Below are 25,613 nucleotides of genomic sequence, written 5' to 3' on the forward strand. Positions count from 1 at the left end.
TATGTCAGAAAATTAATATTATAGTACTTCACATTAATTTAACTGATAGATTTGAAAAACATGCTTTCTACATCACATATTAATGCACACAATTATGAAATTACAATGACATTATTAGTTAGCTTTGGTTATCCCTTGTGTTGTACTCTGTTCAATGTTTAGCACATGTTTAATCTGGAGACTTATCACTGAAATATTGAAAACGGCAGGATTCAGAAAGCACAATGTTCAATAAAAAGCATTTCTCAGTTATAACTACTCAAAATATCAGTAATGGAGTTTTGATTGCTTTCTGTTTCACATAGTGTCTGAAAGTACCAAATACAGTTGATAATAAACAATTTTAATTAATGCAAAAGAAAACACTAACTTGAAGAAACACTTAGTGGACCAAATAAACAGGGGCATAATAAAAGAGGAATCAAATTATTATAAAAACAGGCAAATTCAATTCAATGTGCACGGAATACATCAAGAGAAAAATTACCTGCCACCTAAATGTAATGTGAAACAGGTAATGTACTTGGCTTGCCACCTGTTCGCCCTCTGAGTGTTCTCTGAATGATTGTTGATAATCATCAAATGTGTCTTTCAAAACTCCTAGGAGCTGGTGATATTAGTAATCTCAAAGCAGAATAATTGGCTGCCTCATCAGGATTACCTGAGGCACTTTTTAAAAATGTGATCTGGATCTTACTCAAGGGATTATTCAGAATCACTAAATCTGGGCACCCTGGATCTGCCTATTACCAGGCATCTGGAATCTGCCGATTACCAAGCAACATAATGGAATCTTGCTCAAAAAATGTTTCAAATATAGCTTGTAGTCCTCCTGACTCTAGTTTCACCCTCTTCCAACCAAGCATGTATAGTGTTTTCCAGAAAATGAAAAGCCCAGTTTCATCTTGGTGACTACCTACATATTCAATGACAAGAATGCTTTGCTTATTGCCCCGTGCCAAAAGCTATCAAGACCCTTAAAAACCTAAGCTCTTTCTACTTAATGGTCAGTCTTTAACTTTCCTCCAGTATACTCTCTATTCTAGAAGGCCAGGCTTCCCTCTCTCTCACATATGTTATCCTGGCATCTGTTTCTGTGCCTTTACTCTTTAGAATGCCTTCTTTCACTTGTTCTCATATCTACCCACAATCCTACTCATACATTAGAAAATTTTATCTGGCAACTATAGTATCCACTGATCTTCCCTTTCTTTATCTATTAATACATTTATTCATGGCCAGTTTGACATCTAAGTTTTACATTGTTTTGTGTTTCCCCATCTAGGGTGTAGACCAACTCTTTGAAGACAGTGCATGTTGCACAGAAAAGGGAACATGCCTATGAAACATATATTGCCACTTTCTTCGGTGAGTTTATAGCCTAATATTATTCTACATAATATATTATCATCAAACACTTACTGTTAGATCATGACAAGACATGCTTTGCAAGTTAGTTGAAATGAGTACCAGTGAGCTACAATCACTATAATTTATATTTCTTTTTATTTCTCCATGTCATATTTGTACAATGAAAGCATAGCTCAGTAGTTTACAGAATGATGAAATAATGAATGGATTAACAATGAGATCAAGGAAGAAATATAAAGATACCTTGAGACAAATGAAAATGAAAACAAAATGACCCCAAATCTAAGGGACACAGTGAAAGCAGTCCTAAGAGGGAAATTCACAGCAATGCAGGCTTAACTAAAGAAAAAAAAAAAAAAAACTCAAATAAATACTCTAACTTAACACCTAAGGGAATGGGAAAAAGAACAGCAAAGACCATTGTAAGTACAAAGAAGGAAATAAGAGAGATCAGAGCAGACATAAATGAAATAGAGATTAAAAAAATTACAAAAGATCAACCAAACCAAAAGCTGTTTTATTTTTAAAGACAAGATTGACAAAACCATTTTTTTCCCTCTGAGCTTCAGCACATACTGCTTTTTTTTTTCAGGTGTACAATTCTGTATTACATCGTCTATAAATCCCATTGTGTGTTCACCATGCAGAGTCAGTTCTCCTTCCATCACCATATATTTGATCCCCCTTACCCTCTTCTCCCACCCCCCCACCCCCCTTACCCTCTGGTAACCACTAAACTATTGTCTGTGTCTATGAGTTTCTGTTTCTCATTTGTTTGTCTTGTTCTTTTGTTGTTTTTGGTTTATATACCATATATCAGTGAAATCATAGGGTTCTCTGCTTTTTCTGTCTGACTTATTTCGCTTAGCATTATACTTTCAAGATCCATCCATGTTGTCACAAATATTCCTATATCATCTTTCCTTACCGCCGAATAGTATTCCATTGTGTACATATACCACAACTTCTTTATCCATTTGTCTATCGAAGGACATTTTGGTTGTTTCCATGTCTTGGCCACCGTAAACAAAGCTGCAATGAACATTGGAGCATACCTGTCTATGTATAAATGATTTCAAATTCTTTGGGTAGATACCCAGGAGAGGGATTACTGGGTCATATGGTAATTCTATTTGTAGTTTTTTGAGGAACCTCCACACTGCCTCCCATAGAGGCTGCACCAGTCTGCATTCCCACCAACAGTGTATTAGGGTTCCTTTTTCTCCACAGCCTCTCCAACACTTGTTACTATTTGTCTTGTTGATGATAGCCATTCTGACTGGGGTGAGGTGATATCTCATTGTGGTTTTTATTTGCATTTCTCTGATGATTAGTGATGTTGAGCATTTTTTCATTTGTCTATTTGCCATTTGTAAGTCCTCTTTAGACAAATGTCTCTTCAGGTCCTCTGCCCATTTTTCAATTGGGTTGTTTGTCTTTTTGTTGTTGAGTTTCATGAGTTCCTTGTATATTTTGGATATTAGACCCTTGTCGAAGGCACTGTTTACAAAAATCTTCTCCCATTCAGTTGGTTGCCTCTTTATTTTGTCGATGGTTTCTTCTGCTGTGCAGAAGCTTTAAGTTTCACATAGTCCCATTTGTTTATTTTAGTTTTACTTCCATTGCCTTTGTAGTCAAATTCATAAAATGCTCTTTGAACCCAAGGTCCATAAGTTTAGTACCTATGTTTTCTTCTATGCAGTTTATTGTGTCAGGTCTTATGCTTAAGTCTTTGATCCATTTTGAATTAATTTTGGTACATGGTGACAGATAGCAGTCCAGTTTCATTCTTTTGCACGTGGCTATCCAATTCTCCCAGCACCATTTATTGAAGAGGCTGTCTTTCCTCCATTGAATTTTTTTAGCTTCTTTAGATTGACAGAACTTTAAACAGACTCATCAAGGAAAAAAATATATAAAAGGACCCAAATAGATAAAATCAGAAATGAAAGAGAAGTAACAGCAGATACCACAGAAATACAAATAATAATAATAATAATAATAATAATAATAATAATAAGAAGAAGAAGAAGAAGAAGAAGAAGAAGAAGAAGAAGAAAAAGAAGAAGAAGAAGAAAATACTACAAACGGCAATTATATACCAACAAATTAGAAAATCTGTAAGAAATGGATAAATTCCTAGAAGCATATAATCTTCCAAGACTGAACCAAGAAGAAACAGATAATCTGAACAAACTGATTACCACCAACAAAATTGAAACAGTAACCAACAAGCTCCCAACAAACAAAATTCCTGGACCAGATGGCTTCACATGTAAATTTTACCAAACATTCAAAAAAAGAATTAACACCTATTGTCCTCAAACTATTTCAAAAAATCAAAGAGTTGGAAAGGTGGCCAAGCATTTTCTTTACAAGGCCACCATTACCGATTCCAAAACCAGACAAAGACATTACAAAAAAGAAAAAGCAAACTATAGGTTGATATCCCTAATGCACATAGATGCAAAATTTCTCAACAAAATATTAGCAAACTGAATTGAGCAATATATCACAAAGATCATGCACCATGATCAAGTGGGATTCATTCCTGTTATGCCAAGTTGATTCAATATCTGCAAATCAATTAATATGATACACCACATAAACAAAATAAAAATCATATGGTCATATCAGTATATGCAGAAAAAGCATTTGACAAAATCCAGCATCCATTTATGATAAAAAAATACTCGGCAAAATGGGAATTGAGGGAGCATATCTCAAAATAATATAGGCCGCATATAACAAACTCACAGCTAATATTATACTCAATGGGAAAAAAAAAACTAAAAGCATTCCCACTAAGATCATGAAAAAGACAAGGATGCCCAACTTCACCATTTTGTTCAACATAGTACTAAAAGTTCTAGTCACAGAAATCAGAAAAGAAGAAGAAATAAAATGCATCCCAGTGGAAGAGGAAGAATTGAAAGTGTCATTTTTGAAGATGACATGACAGTAATATACAGAAAGAACCCCAAAGATTCCACCAAAAAACTATTCGCACTGATAAATGAATTTAGTAAAACAGCAGGATACAAAATTAATATTCAGAAATCAGTTGCTTTTTTATATACCAATAACAAACTATCAGAAAGAGAACTTCAGAAAATAATCCCATTTGAAATTACATCAAAAAATAAAATAGTTAGGGATAAAGTTAACCTAGGAAGTAAAAGACCTGTACTCAGAAAATCATAAGACATTGAAGAGAGAAATTAAAGAAGACACAAATAAATGGAAGCATATACCATGCTCACAGATAGGAAGAATTAATACAGTTAAAATGTACATACTACCCAAAAACAATCTATAAGTCAATGCAATCCTTATCAAAATACCAATAACAGTTTTCACAGAACTAGGAAAAATTATTCTAAAATGTATATAAAAGCATAAAAGACCCTGAATAGCCATGGGAATCCTGAGAAATAAGAACAAAGCAAGAGGCATTACACTACCTGATATCAAATTATATGATAAGGCTATAGTAATCAAAACAGCATGGTATTAGCATGAAAACAGACACATAGATCAATTGAATAGAATAGAGAGCCCAGAAATAAATCCATTCCTATATGGTCATTTAATCCATGACAAATGAAACAAGAATTTACACTGGGGTAAAGACAGTGTATTCAATAAGTGATGCTGGGAAAATTGGACAGATACTTGATAAAAAGTGAAACTAGACCACCTTCTTACACCATATACAAAAATAAACTCAAAAAGGATTAAAGACTTAAATGTAAGGCCCCAAACCATAAAACTCCTAGAAGAAAAAATAAGTAGTAAACTCTCAGACATTACCCTTAGTCATATTTTCACTGATATATCTTCTTGCGCAAGGGAAACAAAAGAAAAAATAAACAAATGGGACTACATTAAACGTTTGAAAAATTTTGAGGTACATTTCCTAGTTTACTAATTGGTTATCTGGGGATACAATTTATATATGAAAGACAGGATACACGCATGCTTTTTTTAAATCTTTATTTACTGGTTTTCCGTATAGTGAATCATTACCCTATTGTCCAGCAAAAGTAACAATTCAATTTTTGTATTATTGTTTTGAACAAATGAATTTAAACATTTTATGGGTTTCAATCTATTGCAATTACACGTTTCAAAGTGAGATATATGCATTTTTTGAAGTTTAAATTACTCCATCTTTGTCCAATAATGTTTTCATCAGTTCAATTTTTGAGCCATTTGACATGTCTAGTAGTGACTGAGAGCTTCCTTGTTTTCTGCTTATCCAGGTGTTTACTGCTCATGCTGTATATTTCTTATCCCAAACATAGTCACTCATTTCTCCAAAAAATAAATGCTGTTTTTTTTTCAAGTGGCAAATAGTATTTCTTTTTTTTTAAAAAAATTAAAGTTTATTAGGGTGACGATTGTTAATAAAGTTACATAGATTTCAGGTGTACAGTTCTGTATTACATCATCTATACATCACATTGTGTATTTACGACCCAGAGTCAGTTCTCTTTCCATCACCGTATATTTGATCTTCTTTACCATCATCTACCACCCCCTGTTCCTTTATGCTCTGGTGACAAATAATATTTCAAGACTGCAACATGGGAACTAGGGATAATCATTGCTACTGTATTAATCTATTGTTTATTTTTTTCACTTTTCTCAATACAAACACACACAAAGTGAAAGTACTTCATTAGTTCATGTTTAACTTCCAATTTAAATTATGAACTCAGGGGTTTTAACTTAAATTATTTTGTATTATATCTTTATCTTCTTTCTTCCGCAACTGAGAATCCTGGTTCTTTATATTACAAGGGTTGATTCAATTTTAAAATCACATAATTATTCACTTTGTCACAAATAAAGAACACTGTCATATTATCAATGGTAATGCTATCACAATTAATATAACTACTAGGAACAATTTTAAAAGTTTGCATGTTTACCCTCTAATTTCCATTTTAAATATACATTGTCCAATCACATAGCTGTTGCATGTTATAATATTTCTTCCTTTTAAACTTGATTTATTCTTAGTTCTGTATGTAATTATATGTTGACTTTTTAGTAATAATCCTTAATATCAATATTTATCTAAGCATTTTGGTTCTTTTTAACTCATTATCTAGTAGATTCTTCAGAAAAGGCTCATGAAAAAATATTACCTTAGTTCTTATATGTTGATAAGTTTTTCTGTGCCCTTTGCACTTAAAACTCAGTTTCGTTGACTGTAACATCTTGGGATGAAATTAATGTGCATTAGTTATTTTAATATGTTACTCCACTTCCTTTTGGAATTATGATGAAAATTATGATAAAAATTTAAATTTCATTCCTTTGTAAGTCACTTTCACTTTATGCCTAGATGCCTAACATATTTTCTTTTTCTTAAAAACTCAAAAAAAAAGAAAAACTCACTAAAAACTTAAAAAAAAGAAAAACTCACTAAACTTAATAAAACACATCTTGATGTTTTGTCATTCTGAGTTGGCTTTCTTAAGTTATTTATTTATTTTTTGCAATTAAAAAAATGTCATTTTTCCTTCTATTTTTATTAAGGCATTGTCTATTGATCAGGCATTATTTCCTGTTTCTCATAGTAAATATACTATAGTAAATACACTACAAAAATTCATTTCTGGATTTTTTCTGTTATTCTGAATTTTTTGCCAAATTTTTCTGAGTCCATTTCTGAGTTTTTATAATTTTGATTGGCAATTATTTAATGTCTTTTTTTCTAGTCGGACACATTTTATTTATTTTTTTCCAGCTTTCTTGAAATAGTATTGACATATAACATATCTAAGTTTGAGGTATACAATATGATTTTGATACATGTATATTTTGTGAAATTACTACAACAATAAGGTTACTTAACACCTCATCCTCTCACATAATAATCATATTTTTGTCGTTATAGCATTTAAGATCTATTCTCTTAATACCTTTCAAGTACATAATATTTTTTTTCACTTAGAGTCACCATATTCTACATTTGATCCCCAGAAATTACTTATTGCTAGAAGTGTATACCCTTTGAGCAACATCTCCCCATTTCCTCTAGCCACTGAAAACTATCATTGTACACTCTATTTCTATGAGTTTGGCTTTTTCAGAATCTACATATGAGTGAGAACAAAAGGTATTTGAATTTTTCTGTGTGACTTATTTCACTTAAACGTTGAAGCTCCAGTTCCCACTGAGGCTGTATTTGGAGATGGAGCCTCTAAGGAAGTAATTAAGGATAAAAAGATTGTAAGTAATATAAAAAGAGAGCTGGTGCATGAGTGCTCTTCTAGATATCTCTCTCTCTCTCTCTCTCTCTCTCTCTCTCTCTCTCTCTCTCTCTCTCTCTCTCTCTCTCTCTCTCTCTCTCTCTGTCTCTCTCTCACCACATGTACCAAAAAGACCATGTGAGGACACAGAGAGAAGATAGACCTACCTAAGACACCTAAGTCTACCTAAGACAGGTAGAGATCTCTCACTAGAAATCAAACTGGCTGGCACCTAGATCATGGAATTTTAGCCTCCAGAATTGTGAAGAAAAAATTATGTTTTTTAAGCCACTAAGTCTATAATATAGTGTTATGGCAGTCAGAGTAAACTAATACAACTGTCGTTTATAATTACCTACATAATTACTTTGCTGGCACTTGTTATTTTTCTAGTAGAATCAAATTACTGTCTTGTATTACTTGTGTTGAGCCTGAAGAACTCCCTTTAGTATGTCTTACAAGGTACGTATATTAAAAACAAATTTCTCCAGCTTTTATATTGTATCTGGGAATGTCTTTATTTTACCTTCATTTTTGACACCCGATTTTGCTGGATATAAGATTCTTGTTTGCCATTTTTGTTCATATTGTTTTACTTTAAAAACTTTCAATATGCCTTCCCAATGCTTTCTGGACTTTATTATTTCTGTTAAGTCATGTGTTAACATTCTTGGAGTTCTATATGTGTAATGAGTTGTTTTACTCTTGCTGCTTTCACAATTGCCTCTGTGTCTTTCAACATTTTGGTGGTGATGTGAGCAAGATGAAAGGCTTGGAGGTCCCAGTGACCATCTCTCCCCCCACCCCCCAAAAAAAAGAAAAAGAAATGAACTACTGCCAATTGATGAAAATATCTCAAGGAAAGTTCTGGACTATAAGTTAGAAGCAGCGAAAACCCTATGGAGCTAAAAAAAGCAAAGATGGCGGCATAGAAAAGCATAGGAATCATTTTACTTGCATCCTTCAGTACAGAGCAGCTCAGCACCAGGAGGGATCCTCCCAGAGGAATTTTCTACATGGGGAAAAAGGGTTCAGGAGAACCCCAGCAAGTTTCACTGCTGTGGTTATTTGCAACCTTTGATACAGATGTTACAGTGTGGCAACATCTGCCCCCATGGGCCCCAGCTGCTGCTTTAACACCCTCGGGGATCAGGATGCCTCAGCACATTGCTATGAATGGGACTGCGGATACTGCTGATATGTGTCCTGCCACCAGTCCCAGGTTGTAGCTTTGTACCACCATTACCAGGGCAGTTGTCTCTGCTCTGAACCCAGCCTCCTGGGTCGCATGTCACAAATTGACTTCCATGACCAGCACCAAGCTGCCAATGTTTTGAGCTCTGCCCCCATGTAGCAGTCTATGGCTTTGGCACACAGTTATTAGAGCCAAGCTGCTACTCTGCAACATACCTCATGAGTCCTAACGTGTGATTTTAACAGGGTACCACAAAGGACATGCTGCTGCTATTCTATGACTGATTCCTGGGGCCAGAATTGGAACTCTGACCATTCCCAGAGTGTGCTGCTACTGTATCCCACCCACTGGATCCAAGCCACCACTAAGTCCTGCCATGCCAGAGTATGTTCTGCTACTGCATCTATCCCCTGAGCTGAGTTACAGTGCTAAGCCTAAGAGACCCAGACCTTGGTACTTTGGAAGATCTTCACATTTGTGCATATTAGATACTAGTGCCAGTGCAACAGCAAGTGTTCCTGTGTCCCATGACCCAGATCCTGTGGTGGTTCTGCATGTGCCTGATCCCAGGACCTTCACTTTGCTACTTCTCTGAGTGCCAGCATGCATGACCACACAATCAAGAGGAATACCCTTGGTTAGAACTTCCTCCCACAGGGAAAATTTTTAAACAGGAGGGTCCCAGCATCCTTCACCACTGAGAATCTTTATAGCCCTAGCTCCCACCTGAAAAAACAATCCAAAATAATTATTTTAAGGAAGGTCAGTGAGATTCTAGAAAGCACAGATATAAAACTCAATGAACTCAAGAAAATAATGCATGAACAAAACAAAAAGATAGGAATAATTTTAAAAAATAACCAAACAGATATTCTGGAGCTAAAGAATACAACGAATGAAATAAAAAATACAATAAGATCTCTTGATGTTATTCAGTCCAAAGGAAAAAAAAAGAAAGTAGAATGAAAAGAAGTAAAGAAAACCTGTGTGAATTATCTAAGACAATCAAGAAAAAATTCACATCATAGAGTCCCAGAAGAGAGAGAAAGTGACAGATAACATATATTTTTAAAAATAATGGCTGAAAACTTCCTAATCTGAAAGAAGAGATGGCCATCAAGGTACATGAAGCCCAAAGATCCCAAAACAGATTCAACCAAAGAGCTATTCAACCAGACACATTATATTCAAGCTCTCAAAAATCAAATGCAAGCAGAAAGTTTTGAAAATGGCAATTAAAAACAAACAAACAAACAAAAAACCAAAACTCATCCTATACAAGGGAATCCCAGTAAGGTTTTCAACAGATTTCTCAACAACAATGCAGGCCAGGAGAGCATAGATGATATATTCAAAGTGCTCAAAGTAAAAAAAAAAAAAAAAAAAATCATTTAAGAATAATTTACCCAGTAAAATTTTCCTTCATTAATGAAGGGACAATGATGACTTAACAAGACAAACAAAAGGAAAGAAAATTTCTCACCACTAGATCTGCCTTACAAGAAATGCTAAAGGAATTATTCAAGCTGAAAAAAAAAAAAAACAGATGCTATTTGGTAACATGGAAAAACATGAAACTATAAAATTCAATAATATAGATGAATACATAGTCAAATTCAAAATACTCATACTGAAATTGTGGTAGATAGATCACCTTAACTATTTCATGTAAGTAAAAAGAAAAAAAAGTGTTAACAATCACTATAGATCAATATTTTGTTAATGGATACATAATATAAAAAGAAGTAAATTGAGACATGAACAACATAAACTGTGAGAAGGAAAGCAAATGTGTAGATTTTATGCAGTTGAAGTTATAAGCTTAAAACATACTGTTATAACTATAAAATGTATTATGAAAGTCCCATGAAAATCACAAATCAACAGTCTATAATAAATGTACAAACAAAAAGACAAAATAATCAAAGCATACCACTACAAAAATCAATTCACAAAGAAAGACAGCAAGAAAAGAAGAAACAAAGGAACTACTAAACAATTGGACAGAAATTAACAACTGGTGCTATAACTCCTCAACAATCAATTCTAAATGTAAGTGGTTTAAATTATCCAATAAAAAGATATAGAGTGGCTGAATGGATAAAATACAACAAACTCCCTGCTGCCTACAAGAGAATTGCTTAACTTTAATGATCCATACATTGAAAATGAAGGGATGAAAAATATATCGCATGCAAATGTAAACCAGAAGAGGGCAGGAATCATTATACTTATATCAGACAAAATAATTATTTAAGTCAAAAACTATAGCAAGTAACAAAGCAGGTAATTATAATGTGATAAATGAGTCAATTCCTCAAAAGGATATAACAATTATAAATATATACACACCCAATATTGGATGACCTACATATATTAAACAATTATTAATTTGATCTGGAGGCATAAATAAACTAATGCAATAATTGTTGGGGGTTTCAATGCTCCATATTCATCAATAGATGCATCATACAGACAGAAAGTAAATAAGGATATAATGGATTTGACCTATACTTGAACCAAATGAACCTAACAGATACATAAAGAACACTCCATCCAACAGTAGCAGAATGCATATTCTTTAAAGTATACAGAACAGGGGTGGCCAATTAGCTCAGTTGGTTAGAGCATGGTGATGATAACACCAAGGTTGCTGGTTCGTTCCCTGCATGGGCCATTGTGAGCTGTGCCCTCCTTAAAAAAAAAAAAAGTATACAGAACATTCTTTAGGATAGGTCATATATTAGATCACAAAGCAAGCCTTAGGAAATGGAAGAAGATTGAAATTATACCAAGTTTTATTTGGTCCACAATAATGTAAAACTAAAAAAAAATAATAGAAGGAAAAATAGAAAAGTCACACATGTGTAGTTATTGAACAGCACACTCCTGAATAACCAATGAGTCAAAGAAGAATTCAAAGGGAAATAAAACATATCTTGACTTGAATATACATTTCTCCAATGAAATTATATGAAAAGCCAGCAGTTACATGAAAAGATGCTCAACGAAATTGTCATTAGGGAAATTCAAATTAAAACTACAATGAGATATCACCTCATATCTGTTACAATAACCACCATCAAAATGACAAGAGATAACAAATGCTGGCATTGATGTGGAGAAAAGGGAATCCTTGTGCACTGTTGGTGAGATTGTAAATTGATGCAGTCACTATGCAAAACAGTATGAAATGTCAGTAAAAAATTAAAAATAGAACTACCATATGATCCAGCAATTTCACTTCTAGGAATATATCAAAAGGAAATGAAACCACTAACTCAAATATCTGCACCCCTTGTTCATATTAGCATTATTTACAATAGCCAAGACATGGAAACAAACTAAGTGTCCATGGATGGATAAATAGATACAGAAGATGTGGTACATACACAATGAAATATTTATCAGCAATAAAAAGTTAATAAATACTACAATTTACAACAACATGGATGGACCCTGAAGGCAGTACGTGAAGTGAAATAAGTCAGACAGAAAAGACAAATATTGTGTGATCTCACTTATAAGTGGAATCTTAAAACAAAACAAAACAAAAAAAAACCCAAAACCAACTCATAGAGAAACAGATTAATCTTGAAGTTAACACAGGTGTGGGGGGGGGAAGAGGGAATTGGAGGAAGGTGGTCAAAAGGTAAAAAAAATAAAAATAAAAAATAAGTGCCAATTATAAGATAAATAACTACCACGGATGTAATGTAAAACATGATGACTATAACTAGTACTGCTGTATGATATATAGGAAAGTTGTTAAGAGAGTAAATCCTAATAGTTCTCATTACAAAGAAAACATTTGTTTTTCTTTGTTTTGTTTTTTTTTATTTTTATTGTACTATTTGAGAGGATGGATATTAACTGAAAATATTGTGGTAATTTCACAACATATATAAATCAAACCATCATGCTGGTTTGATACATCTTAAATTTATACAGTGATGTATGTCAATTATTTCTCAGTAAAACTTGAATGAAAATGTCTTGAAACAAACAAAAATGGAAACACAACATACCCAAACCTACGGAAAGCAGCAAAGGTATTTCTAAAATGGAATTTTATAGTCATAAATGCCTACCTTAAGAATAAAAGATCCCAAGTACACATTCTAACCTTACACCTCAACAAACTAGAAAAGGAATAACAAGCTAATCCCAAAGGCAGCAAAAGAAAGGTAATAATAAATAATAGAGCAAAAACAAATAAATACAAACTAGAAAGAGGACAAGAAAAGTCAACAAAACAAAGAGCTGTGTTTTTTTCATCAGTTTTTTTCTTAATTGAAGTTTATTGGGGTGACAGTGGTTAGTAAAGTTACATACGTTTCAGGTGTACAATTCTGTAATACATCATCTGAATATCACATTGTGTGTTCACCCAGAGTCAGTTCTCCTTCCATCACCATATATTTGATCCCATTTACCCTGATCGACCACCCCCTCCCTTACCCTCTGGTAACTACTAAACTGTTGTCTGTGTCTATGTGTTTTTTTTCTTTGTTTGTCTCATTCCTTTGTTGTTTACGGTTTCATATCCTGCATATCAGTGGAATCATGGTTGTCAACTTTTTCTGTCTGACTTATTTCGCTTAGCATAATTTTTTCATCTTTTCTTATGACTGAATAGTATTCCATTGTGTATATGTACCAAATATTCTTTATCCAATCACCTATTGAAGGACACTTTCGTTGTTTCTGTGTCTTGGCCACCATGAGTAATGCCGCAGTGAACATCAAAGTACATGTATCTTTACGGATAAATGTTTTCAGATTTTTTGGGGAAATACCCAGAACAGGGATTCCTGGGTCATATAGTAATTCTATTCTTAATTTTTTGAGGAACTTCTAACTGCTTTCCATTGTGGCTGTGCCAATTTACATTCTCACCAACAATGTATGAGAGTTTCTTTAACTCATAGACAGACAACAGTTTAGTGGTTACCAGAGGGTAATGGGGAACAGGGGTGGTAGAAGAGGGAAAAGGGGGTCACATATATGTGATGTATTATAGAAATGTACATTTGAAACCTATATAATTTTACTAACTAATGTCAGTCTAATAAATTTAATTTAAAAAAGAGCTGTTGTTTTGAAAAAATAAAGAAAATTAACAAATCTATAGTTCTACTAAAATAAAAAGATAGAAGAATCAAATAAAATCAGATGTGGAAGTGACACCACAGGAATAAAAAGTATCATAGGAGACTACTATCAACAATTATATGCCGAAAATTAGATAACATAGAAGAAATGGATAAATTTTTAGAAACACAGAACATATCAAGACGGAATAAAATCTAAACAGATCAATAATGTGCAAGGAGATTGAATCAGTAATAAAAAATCTTCCAAAACTAAAAATAAAAAAGCCCAGTACCAGATGGCTTCATGGTATTCGACAAAACATTTAAAATGTTGATATCAATTCTTCTCAAACTCATCCAAAGAAGTGAAAATGAAGGAACACTTCCAAACTCATTTACAAAGGCCAGCATGACTTGGATACCAAAGCCAGACAAGGATACTACAAGAAATAAAAACTATAGCCCAATATCCCTGATAAACATACATGCAAATATCCTTAACAAAATACTAACAAACTGTACTCAATAGTACATTAAAAAGATAAATACATCATGGTCAAGTGGGATATATCCCTGTGATACAAGATGGCTCAGCATACACAAACTAATACATGTGATATACCACATGAAAAGAATGAAGAATAACATATGATTATTTAAATAGATGAAGAAAAGCATTTGACACATTTCAACATCCTTTCATGATAAAAACTATCAACAAATTAGATCTAGAAGGAATATTCTATCAAGCCCATATATGAAAATCCCACAGGTAACAACATACTCAATGGTGAAAGTTAAAAGCCTTTCCTCTAAGACAAGTATGACCACCCTCACCATTCCTATTCAATATATACTGCAACTCCTAGTCATAGCAATTAGGCAAGAAAAGGAAATAAAGTGCATCCAAATACAAAAGAGAGGTGTAACATTATCTCTGTTTTCAGATGACATAATCTTATGTAGAAAACCTTAAAGACACCACCAAAAAGCTATTAGAGGTAATAAATAAATTCAATATAATTGCAGGGTACAATATCAAAATTACAGACGTTTTATACCCTAACAATGAACAATCTAAAGAGAAAATAAAGTAATCTCATCTACAATAGCATCAGTAGCATCAGAAACAATAAAACACTTAAGAATAAATTTAACCAGAGAGGTGAAAACCCTGCACACTGACAACTATTAGGACATTTATGAAAGAAATTAAAGGAGACACAAATAAATGTGTTATTTGAATTATTATTGTGAAAAAGTCCATACTATATATAGCAATTTATAGATTCAATACAATCCCTATCAAAATTCCAATGATATTTTTCACAGAAATGGAATAAAATATCCTAATTTTTTTTTTGTGGAACCACAAAAGACAGTGTGTAGCCAAAGCAATCCTGAGAAAGAACAAAGCTGGAGGCATCACACTTCCTGATTTCAAGCTATATTACAAAGCTATAGTAATCAAAGCAATGTGATACTGAGAAAAGCAAGGACATAAACTAGGAGAGAAGAATAGTGAACCCAGATATGAACCCCAGCATTTACTATCAACTAATATTTTATAAGGGCTCCAAAAACACACAATGAGTAGAGGCTAGTCTTTTTAATAAATGGTGATGAGAAAACTGGATATCCACGTGCAAAAACACAAAATAAAATTGAACCCCAATCTTATACCACTTGCAAAAATTAATTGAAAATCAGTCGAAGACTTAAATGTACAACTGGAAACCATAAAATCCCTAGAAGAAAACATAGGGAAAAGATTCTTGGCATTGGTCTTGGTGATGATATCTTGGGTAGGACATCAAAAGCAAAAATTAAATTGTGGAACGACACTTAATTAAACAGCCTCTGCACAGCAAAGGAAACAATGAATTGAAAAGACAACCTACAGAATGGGAGAAAACATTTGCAAACCACATATCTGATAAATGGTTAATATCCAAAATATATAAAGAACTCATATAACTCAATAATAAAAAAGGCAAATAAGCCAATGAAAACTTGTGGAAAAGACCTAAATAGATACTTTTCCAAAGAAGATGGCAAGTACATGAAAAGGTGTGCATGAAATGGAAAAGAAAGTACATGAAATGGACAAGTACATGAAAAGGTGTGCAATATCATACTAGTCATCAGGGAAATTTAAATTGAAACCACAAAGAGATACTATCTCACATCTGTTAGGCTGGTTATTATAAGGAAGACAAGAGATAACAAAAATTGGCCAGAATGTGGAGAAAAGTAAACCCTTATAAACTTTTGCTTGGATTTAAGTTGTTATAGCCATTATGGGAAACAGTATGGCATTTTTTTCAAAAATTATAAACGGAGCTAGCATATTATCTAGCAGTCCTATACCTGGTCATATATATATATATATATATATATATATATATATATATATATATATATATATATACACACATATATATATAATGTATGTATATTATATATATATATATGAATTAAAATATCTCAAAGGGTTATCTACATCCCATGTTCATGGCAGTATTATTCACAATAGCCAATGTATGGAAACAAATGATACGCCCTTCAAGTTATGAATGGATAAAGAAAATATGAAGTTATAAACATGGAGGATAATTCATCCATGAAAAGGACGAAATCCTTCCATTTGTGTCAATATGGATGAGCATAGAAGGCACCATTATAAGTGAAATGAGCCAGACAAAAACAGACAGATACTATATGGCATCGCTTAAATGTGGAATCTTAAAAACGAAACAAAACAAGATGATATCACAGAAACAGAGCATAGAGTGATGATTGCTATGGCCTGTGGGGAGGAGAAATGGGGTAATGTAGGTTAAAAAATACACATTTTCAGTTATAAGAAGAATACGTTTTGAGAATTTAATGTACAGCATGATGACTATAGTTAATATGGTATCGTACTCATATACTGGAAAGATTCTTAGAGTAGATAGATGTTAAGCATTTTCACCACATACACACAAAAGAGTTAATTATGTGATTTAATGGATGTGTTAATTATCTTGGTTTTGGTAATCATTACACAATGCATACATATATCAAATCATCACATCATACACTTTTAACATATACAATTATATTTTATAATTATTCCTCAATAAAGTTTAAAAAGATAATTTGTGATGTTTCTGGCTGTGTACCTTTTTGCATTTATCCTTCTTTGAATTTGTTCAGGTTCTTGGATATGTAGATCCATGTTTTTCATGGAATTTAAGTTTTCAGCCATTATTTTTTATATGTTTTTTCTGTTCCTTCTTCTCCTATTCCCATTACATGTATGTTAATGTATTTGATGATGTCCACATTTCTCTGAGGCAATGTTTATTTGCCTCATTCTTTTTTCTCTATGTTTGCAGACTGTATAATCAATATTGCTCTGTTTTAGGGTTTACTGATTCTTTTGCCTGCCAATTCAAATCTACTATTGAGCCCCTCTAATGATTTTTTTCTTGTCTTCGTTTTGTACTTTTTGACTCTAGAATTTCCATTTGGTTCTTTTAAAATAATTTATTTATTAATATTCTCTATCAGATGGGACATTGTCTTCATATCTTCCTTTAATTCCTTAAATATGATTTATTTTAGTTCTCTGAACATATTTACAATGGTTACTTTGAAGTCTTTGTTAAATCTTATATCTGATCCCTCTCACAAGCGGTTTCTATGGTCTGCTTTTTTTCATGTGCGTAGGTCACACGTTTATGTTTTTTCTTCGTCAGATTTTTTAAATTAAAAATGGACATTTAAAATAATATATTGTAGTAATTCTGCAAACTAGTCCTGCCAAGAGTGAATGTTGTTTGCTTGTTGTTTGTTATTCATTTATTGGTGTAGTGACTTTGTTGAATTGATTATGTGAATATTTTCCTTGTTGGGTGTAACCTCTGATGTCCCTATTCAGTTTTTTTTTTCTTTTTAATCTGGCTACCTAGGAATCACCAGTCAACTCTGAGTCAATGTAAACTATTTATTGGTCACAGTATGCTTAAGTCCTCTTAGCCAGTTACATTTTTGTCCTTAACCATTGGTTATGTGCATGGAGTTTGTAGTCTGATGTACAGTTAAATGAGTTTATATTTTTGTCACATTTTCATTCAGGGACTAAAAACTTAGATTTCCCTTTTAGAGCACTCCTAAGACAATGCATTTTTGAAAATGCACACAGTATTGTAGACATTGTGGGATGACTGTGATATGATCTTTAAGCCTGTCTTCCTTGCAGTTGTCTTGAGTCAAAGTAGCTTATTGTTCAGTCAGTATTTGTTCAGATGTTGTGTTTAAGACCTCGTACCAGTGAGGTCTTCATTCTGTGTTGATGGGTTTGTGTGTGACTTGGGTAATGATTTCAATCTTGTCCTGTATTCTCCTCTGATTGTTTCTGAGTGGGTGAAGCTTTGTGTTTGTACACTGTCTTCTGGAATACCATTGTTGACTGTGATCCCAATAGACTCTGTGTGTCTCTTTTTCTGGTGCTCTCTGTTAAACTTCCTATTGCTTTGCCACTTTGCTTGTTGCTACTTGCTTAATGGATTTAGGAATTCCCTATTAAATTATCTCCACCAAGATCTCCTTTGTTATCAACAATGCCCTTAAACATGAAATTCTCCAAACTTTGTTCCAAATAGTGTCAGTTCCCTCAGGTAGAATTGTGGAGTTCTTCAACCTTAAGACCGACATCTCTGGTCTACTTCCATCCATAAATACTGCACAATATCTGGGGGCAGGAACAGTGGCTCCCTTCTCCAAGAGTCAAATCTCTACTTTAATGAGCATTGGGAACAGACTTGTGACAGCTCCGTGTTTCCTTGCTTAACCCTCCTTGAGTAGAGCTCCACTTAATGAGCAAGCTTGGGCAGGAAAATTGCAGACATAGTATTCTCAGCACGCTGCACCTGGGAAAGTCTTTCCACCCTATGAGTAGGATTTTGTTGTTGTTAGGAAAAGGTTTTGCTCTTGTCCTTATTCTTCCATTCCAGAAATTGGTCTGTCAGTTTTTAGTTTGCTACTTACTTGATCTGACTGTTTAAAGTAAGGATTTTAAAAGATTTATGAACTATGCCAACTGGTTGCCAACTTCCCAGAATCTACACCACCCCTTTTTTAAAAAAAGAAGGAAAATATTATGTTTAAAATCTAGGTGAAAAAATGTTGTCTTAATGAAGAATCTCAATCAAACTATTAAAAAACTTTAAATGTACAATAGTTGTAGTTCAAAACTTTATAACCACAGTACTTTTGAATTCCTTTAACTTTGCAAGTCAAATAAGTGTTTTATGAATGGCATTTAGCTGGTAATGTTATGGGGATATATACAAAGATAAAATATCACAAAGCTATATCTGTTGTGCATTAAAAAACTGAGAGCAATGTTAATAAAGAATACATTAATTTATAAAAAGATTGGTCTTTTTCACGTGAGAATTTCTCTATTGTAAATTAAGATAATTCACACCAATAAATCATACCAAGTTGCATATTATGATATTTAAAAATACGTATTACTTTAATCTGACTTTATTTTCTATTATGGTTTTAGCTAATTCAATATGGTCTTTTTTTCTTCTCTTTACTGAGTGGTGGCATTCTAGCAGTCAGTATACAATAAAGTTTCAATTTGGATCACAATCTTTATGTAATTATGTTTTTCATAACAATATTATCTCACTTTCTGTTTTATGACAAACACCATTTGGTTTTAATATTTACTAGTATTTTATCTTCTAGATTACTACAAATAACAAGCCAGAACCAGAAACTCAAAATAAAATTGATGCTGAATTACTAAAACCTACCAGAATAATATGCATCATGTTAATTGGGCAGATTAATTTCCAAATTCACAATATGAAATGATGTGAGTCCCAGAATGCTTAATTGAGCTGATCAGTAAAATATAAATTTATTCTCAATTTCACCTGATGCTCTTGTGTTTAATATGCAGCAAACCTTGATAAGCATTAAAAGCCCTTATAGGTACAACAAAGCTGTTATGTAGCTATAATCAATAGTTGATATCAGTTTGGTAAAAGTTTTAAAGTACTTAAAAATAACTTGCCTTCTCTCAGATTATTATACCCTTCATGATGATATACACATTTATGTTTTTAGTTTTTTCTAAAATATTTTATTTATTTTTTAATTAAAGTTGACATAAAATATTATATTAGTTTCAGGTGTACAACGCAGTGATTAGATATTTATATAACTTACAAAGTGACCACCCTGATAAATCTAGTACCCATCTGACACCATATATAGTTATTACAACATTATTGACTATATTCCTTATGCTGTATTTTACTTCCCCATGACTATTATGTAACTACCAATTTGTACTTGTTAATCCCTTCATCTTTTTCTCCCAGTCCCCCAACACCCCTCCCACTTGGAAACAATTACTTTGTTCTCTATATCTATGAGTCTGTTTCTGTTTTGTGTCTTTGTTTATTTTGTTATATAGATTTCAGATGTAAGTGAGATCATATGGATTTGTCTTTCTCTGTCTGACTTCACTTAGTATAATACTCTCTAGGTCCCATATAATTGCAGATGGCAAGGTTTTATTTATTTTATGGCTGAATAATATTCCACTGTGTATATGTACCACTTCTTTATCTATTCATCTATTGACGTACACTTAGGTTGCTTCCATATGTTGGCTATTGTAAATAATGCTACAATGATAGATGCATATGTTTTTCAAATTAGTGTTTTGGATTTCTTCAAATAAAAATACACAGAAATAAAATCACTGAATGCTTCTTTGTCTCTTATTATAGCCTTTCTTTTAAAGTCTATTTTGTCTGGCATAGGTATTGCTACCCCCCAATTTTTTTCTTTTTCATTTCCATTTTCATGAAATATCTTTTTCCATCCCTTTCAATTGTGTGTCATTTGATTTGAAGAAAGTCTCTTGTAGGGAGCATACGTAAGTGTCTTGTTTTCTTATACATTTAGCTACTCTATGTCCTTTGAGTGGATCATTTAATCCAGTTACACTTAAAGTGTTGATAGATATGTAGTAATTGCCATTTTATTATTCATAGTTTGATTTTTTTCTTCTTAAAGAAGTCTCTTTAACATTGCTTATAATACTGTCTTGGTGATGTTGAACTCCTTTAGCTTTTTCTTGTCTGGGAAGCTCGTTATCTGTCCTTTGATTCTAAATGATAGCTTTACTGGGTAGAGTAATTTTGGTTGTAGGTCCATACTTTACATCACATAGACTATTCCGTGCTAATCCCTTCTGGCCTGCAAATGTTCTGTTGAGAAATCAGCTGACAGTCTAATGGGAGCTCTCTAGTAAATAACTAACTGTTTTTCTCCTGCTGCTTTATAATTCTCTCTTTGTCTGTAACCTTTGGCTTTTTAATTATGATGTGTCTTCGTGTGGGCCTCTTTGGGTTCATCTTGTATGGGACTCTGTGCTTCCTGGATTTGTATGTCTGTTTCCTTCACGAGGTGAAGGAACTTTTCCATCATTATTTCTTCAAATAGGTTTTCAATTCCTTGCTCTGTCTCTTCTCCTTCTGTTTCTCCTATGATGTGAATGTTGGTATGCCTGATGTTGTCCCAGAGGTCACTTAAACTGTCCTCATTTTTTTTTTTGATTCTTTTTTTCTTTTTGCATTTCTGATTAGACGTCTTCTGCTACCCTATTTTCCAAATCCTTGATTCGATCCTCTGCTTAATCTGATCTGCTGTGTTTCTCTCTAACATATTCTTCCTTCCTGACTGGTTCTTTTTTACGTTCTCTATCTCCGTGTTTATGTTTTCTATCTCTGTTGAAGTTCTTGCTGAGATAATCAAGCATCCTTATAACCAATGTTTTGAACTCTGCATCTGGTTGCTTGTCTCCATTTTGTTCGGTTCTTTTTCTGAAGCTTTGTTCTGTTCTTCAATTTGGGATGTTTCTTTGTCTCCTCATTTTGTTTGCCTCCCTGTGTTTTTTTCTACATGTGAAGTACAATTGCTCTATCTTCCTGTTTTAGCAGAGTGTTTTTATGTAGTAGGTGTCCCAAAAGGCACAGTGCTGCTATTTCCCTGGTTATGAGCTAGATACTTCATGTATATCCCTTGTGTGGATTGTGTGTGCCCTTCTGTTGTAGTTAAGCCTTGACTGCTTAACTACAACAGAAGGGCACTTGACTGTTGGTACACCAATAGAAGGGATTGACCCTCATGTGGAGCATTTGTGAGCTGACTGTGACAATAATGGAGGAGCTATTGTGCAAGGGCTGACCCTACAGAGCAGTATTCACTTTAGTGGAGCTCTGGTGTCTGCCAAGTCTGCCCTGTCTGTCATTTGAGGAGGTGGTTAGGTGGTGCTCTGAAGTGGTCTAAAGCTGGCTATAGGATGTGTGGTTATGGGACCTTTTGGGATAACGTTTGTGCAGGAGAAGGTCAGCAGCTTCCTGTGCCCTGTCCAGGGACTCTTGATGTGATCCACAAAGTGATCTGCATACGGTTGCCAAATTGTGCTGGGCTTGGCAGTGCCTGGGAGGGGCTAAGCTGTGAAATAAGGCCAGGTGCTACTAGTTCCAGGCTTAGGGCTGTTTATCAAGAGGTATGGGGTCCACCAAGACTAAATGCTGCTTATTTGGGTTTGGGGGACCTTTGAGGGATTTTAGGAAAGTCTGCAGTATGAGCCAAGACAGGCTATTCATATGGAAAACGACTAGAAGTGGCTTGGATGGGCCTGCAATTTGGCTGGGGTTTCAGAGAGTCACCAGGGTGGGGGTAACAGTGTTAGCTAAGTAGGTGGAGACTTAGATATAATACCCAATGGTGGGTGCAGTCTGGGTGGGGAAAAGGTTCAAGAAAGGAACAATAGCTTCTTCCAGCTCATGCATCTGACAGAGAGCTGCCCCTCCAGCCCTCACCTTGAGGCCAGACAACTCAGTTCCTCCCTGTATGTCCCTGGTGTTTTTTGAGTTGACATCCCAGTACTGGAGTTCAGAGCGAGTGAGTCTGTCAGTGAGTAAGTCCAGGCACAGGCCCATTAGAGGAATGACTAGGACTCCAGCAGCCCTCCATTTCACTCAGCCATAATCTCTACTGGTTTTCACAGACAGAATTTATATAGACTTCTCTTCCTTTCTCTGGTACCCTGGGATGTGGAGCCTGGTATAGGGCTGGGACCCCTTGCTCTTCACAGGGGATCTTCATAGCCAAGATATCCCTCCCAATTTTTAATTGCAACACATGGGTTTTGGACCACTCCATTCTGCATCTCAGCCCTTCTTTCCAGTCTCGAAGTGGCTTTGCTGTATATCCTTAGTTATTGGACTTCTGTTCAGCTAGACTTCAGGGGATTCTCAATAAAGTTTGTACTGTAGTTTAGTTGTAGTACTGAGGTGCTCCTAGAAGAGGCAAGCACAGCCTTTTCTTACTCTGCCATCTTGACCATAGCCTCTACATTTTTAGCTTTTACCAAACATATAGTAACTTGCATGTAAAAACCAGTTTTAAATGATTCTCTGTTTATTCTTCATTGCTTTTTATAAGAAACTAGGACCTTTGTGGGGACAGAGCCCCAAAGAGCAGTTTCCAGGCTCTCGACCTCACATAGAGGGGTGCTGGCTCGGGTAGTAAATGGCCATCAACTGTGATCAGATGGCCTTCAGCTGTGGCTAGTTGGCCGTCAGCTGTAACCAGTGAGCCATTGGGCACTGATATAACTGCTGTGGCTACGCTAGCAGGAAAATGGGGGCTAGCAAGAAGATGGTGGCTGAGCCTGCAAATGGCGCAGCGAGGGTTGCGGACAGTGTGGCCCCTGCTTCCTGTGTCTCCAACCCAGCCGCCAGCGAGAGTATAGTGGTATGACGCCCTTATCTATGGCTCCGTGGGTGTTCCTTTTTGGCCTCACCATGTCTTGTGTTCTTATGTGGGGAGAGGGAGCTGAGACCCTGCTGGACACCCTGCGTGACAACCTTATAGAATGAAACATTAATATTTACATAATAGTGTATATTTCAACTAATTGATTTCCATCTAATATAAATTAAGAGGTAAAATCTAATTATGGATAAACATAAGTGTAATTTTTCTATCGAATATGTCAGTATTTTGAGCACTGAAGCTGTTGTACCTTTTAATTTCAAAATTCCATATCACAGTAATGCATTTTAAGTCAAAATATGTTTGTGAAAAGACCTTGTTCCAAACGAACTTCAATTAAGTGGTATATTTTGATTACTTAATGTTCAACTTTTTTAGTAATGTCCTTTCAAACATCTCTCTCTCTCTCTCTCTCTCTCTCTCTCTCTCTCTCTCTCTCTCTCTCTTATATGTATATATGATGAATCATATTGCAATAATAGTAGGAAGAATATTTATTAGATTGTATTCATATATAAGCTCAATAAAAATAAATGAATAACTTTTTACTCAATATATATATAGTGAAAAAGAAGTCAACATATTTGTTACCCCTCAGTACTAATATCATTTGTCTTTTGCAGTCTCTCAAAATTCATATTCTATTAAAGTTTAAGCTATCTATAATACATTATCCCCACTCTTATTGCTGTTGCTTAATGCTCTACAGGATAGTTTAGCCCACTACTGCAAATTTCCTTATCTTTGTTTACATTCCTTTTTATCATAGCCATCACCATTCATACACTGACACTTCCAACACATGACTCTCATATTCTAGTCCTTAACTCAAATAATAATTCTGTTTCTTTTGCTTCAGGTTTTCACAGATACTGCAAAAATTTTAAAGACAATTAATCACTCGAACATGTTCTTGCTCCAAGCTATTTGACAATCATAGTGACAGATTGAATTATTTCCCTTAATCTCTCTATTTTAGTATTTTTTACCCACACCTTTGTCATGATCTCATGGTTGGCAGAGTATATTTTACTGCTCTTGGAGTTTTACTTTTGTTGTGTGACATGCTTCGGTCAATAGAATGTAAGTAAAGATGATGCAACAGAATTTTGAGAAGTGTAGGTATGACTGTGCTTAAGCTGTAACACTTCTGCCATCACCATGGAAAGAACATAAAATAGGTAGCCATTGCCCTTGCAACCAGGTCCTTTCATTGAGACAGCACAACTGATCTTGAAGCTGCAGCCTGGATCCTAGACAACCAACTGGCACATACATGAGCAAGAAAAATAAACATTTATTTTTGTAAGCCAGAGAGACTGTGCATCATTATGGCAGTAGCTAACACACTCTATTCGGTTGCCTCCCACACATTATCCCTTCTAGAACATCTGCTCTTCAGAGACATCGTTATCCCTAATGCATGCTCCCAGCCCTATAACGACAACACCTCAACTTCCATCTGCACCTCTAGCAAATCTAAATTTTACAGCTAGTCATTCAACAAAATTTTCATTGGAATTATTTATTTTCTCATTTCCCTTGTCTTGTGTCATGCCTTGCCAATTCCTAAACATATATTATTTATTGGAGGTATTATGTAAAATACAGTATTTGTACCATATTGCCTATCCAAAATATGAAAAAAAATCTGAATTCTAAAACACATCTAGTCCCAAGAATTTTCAGAAAAGTGATTACAGAAAACTGATTATGGATTTGTGTTTGTGCACAGGTGTGTGTGCGTGTGTGTATACACACAGGCACTGAAAATATTGGTTTTCTTTATGAAAAATAATCTGGATGTTTATGGATCAA

This window comes from Rhinolophus hipposideros, assembly GCF_964194185.1.
Source record: "Rhinolophus hipposideros genome assembly, chromosome: X".
Lineage (NCBI taxonomy): Eukaryota > Metazoa > Chordata > Mammalia > Chiroptera > Rhinolophidae > Rhinolophus > Rhinolophus hipposideros.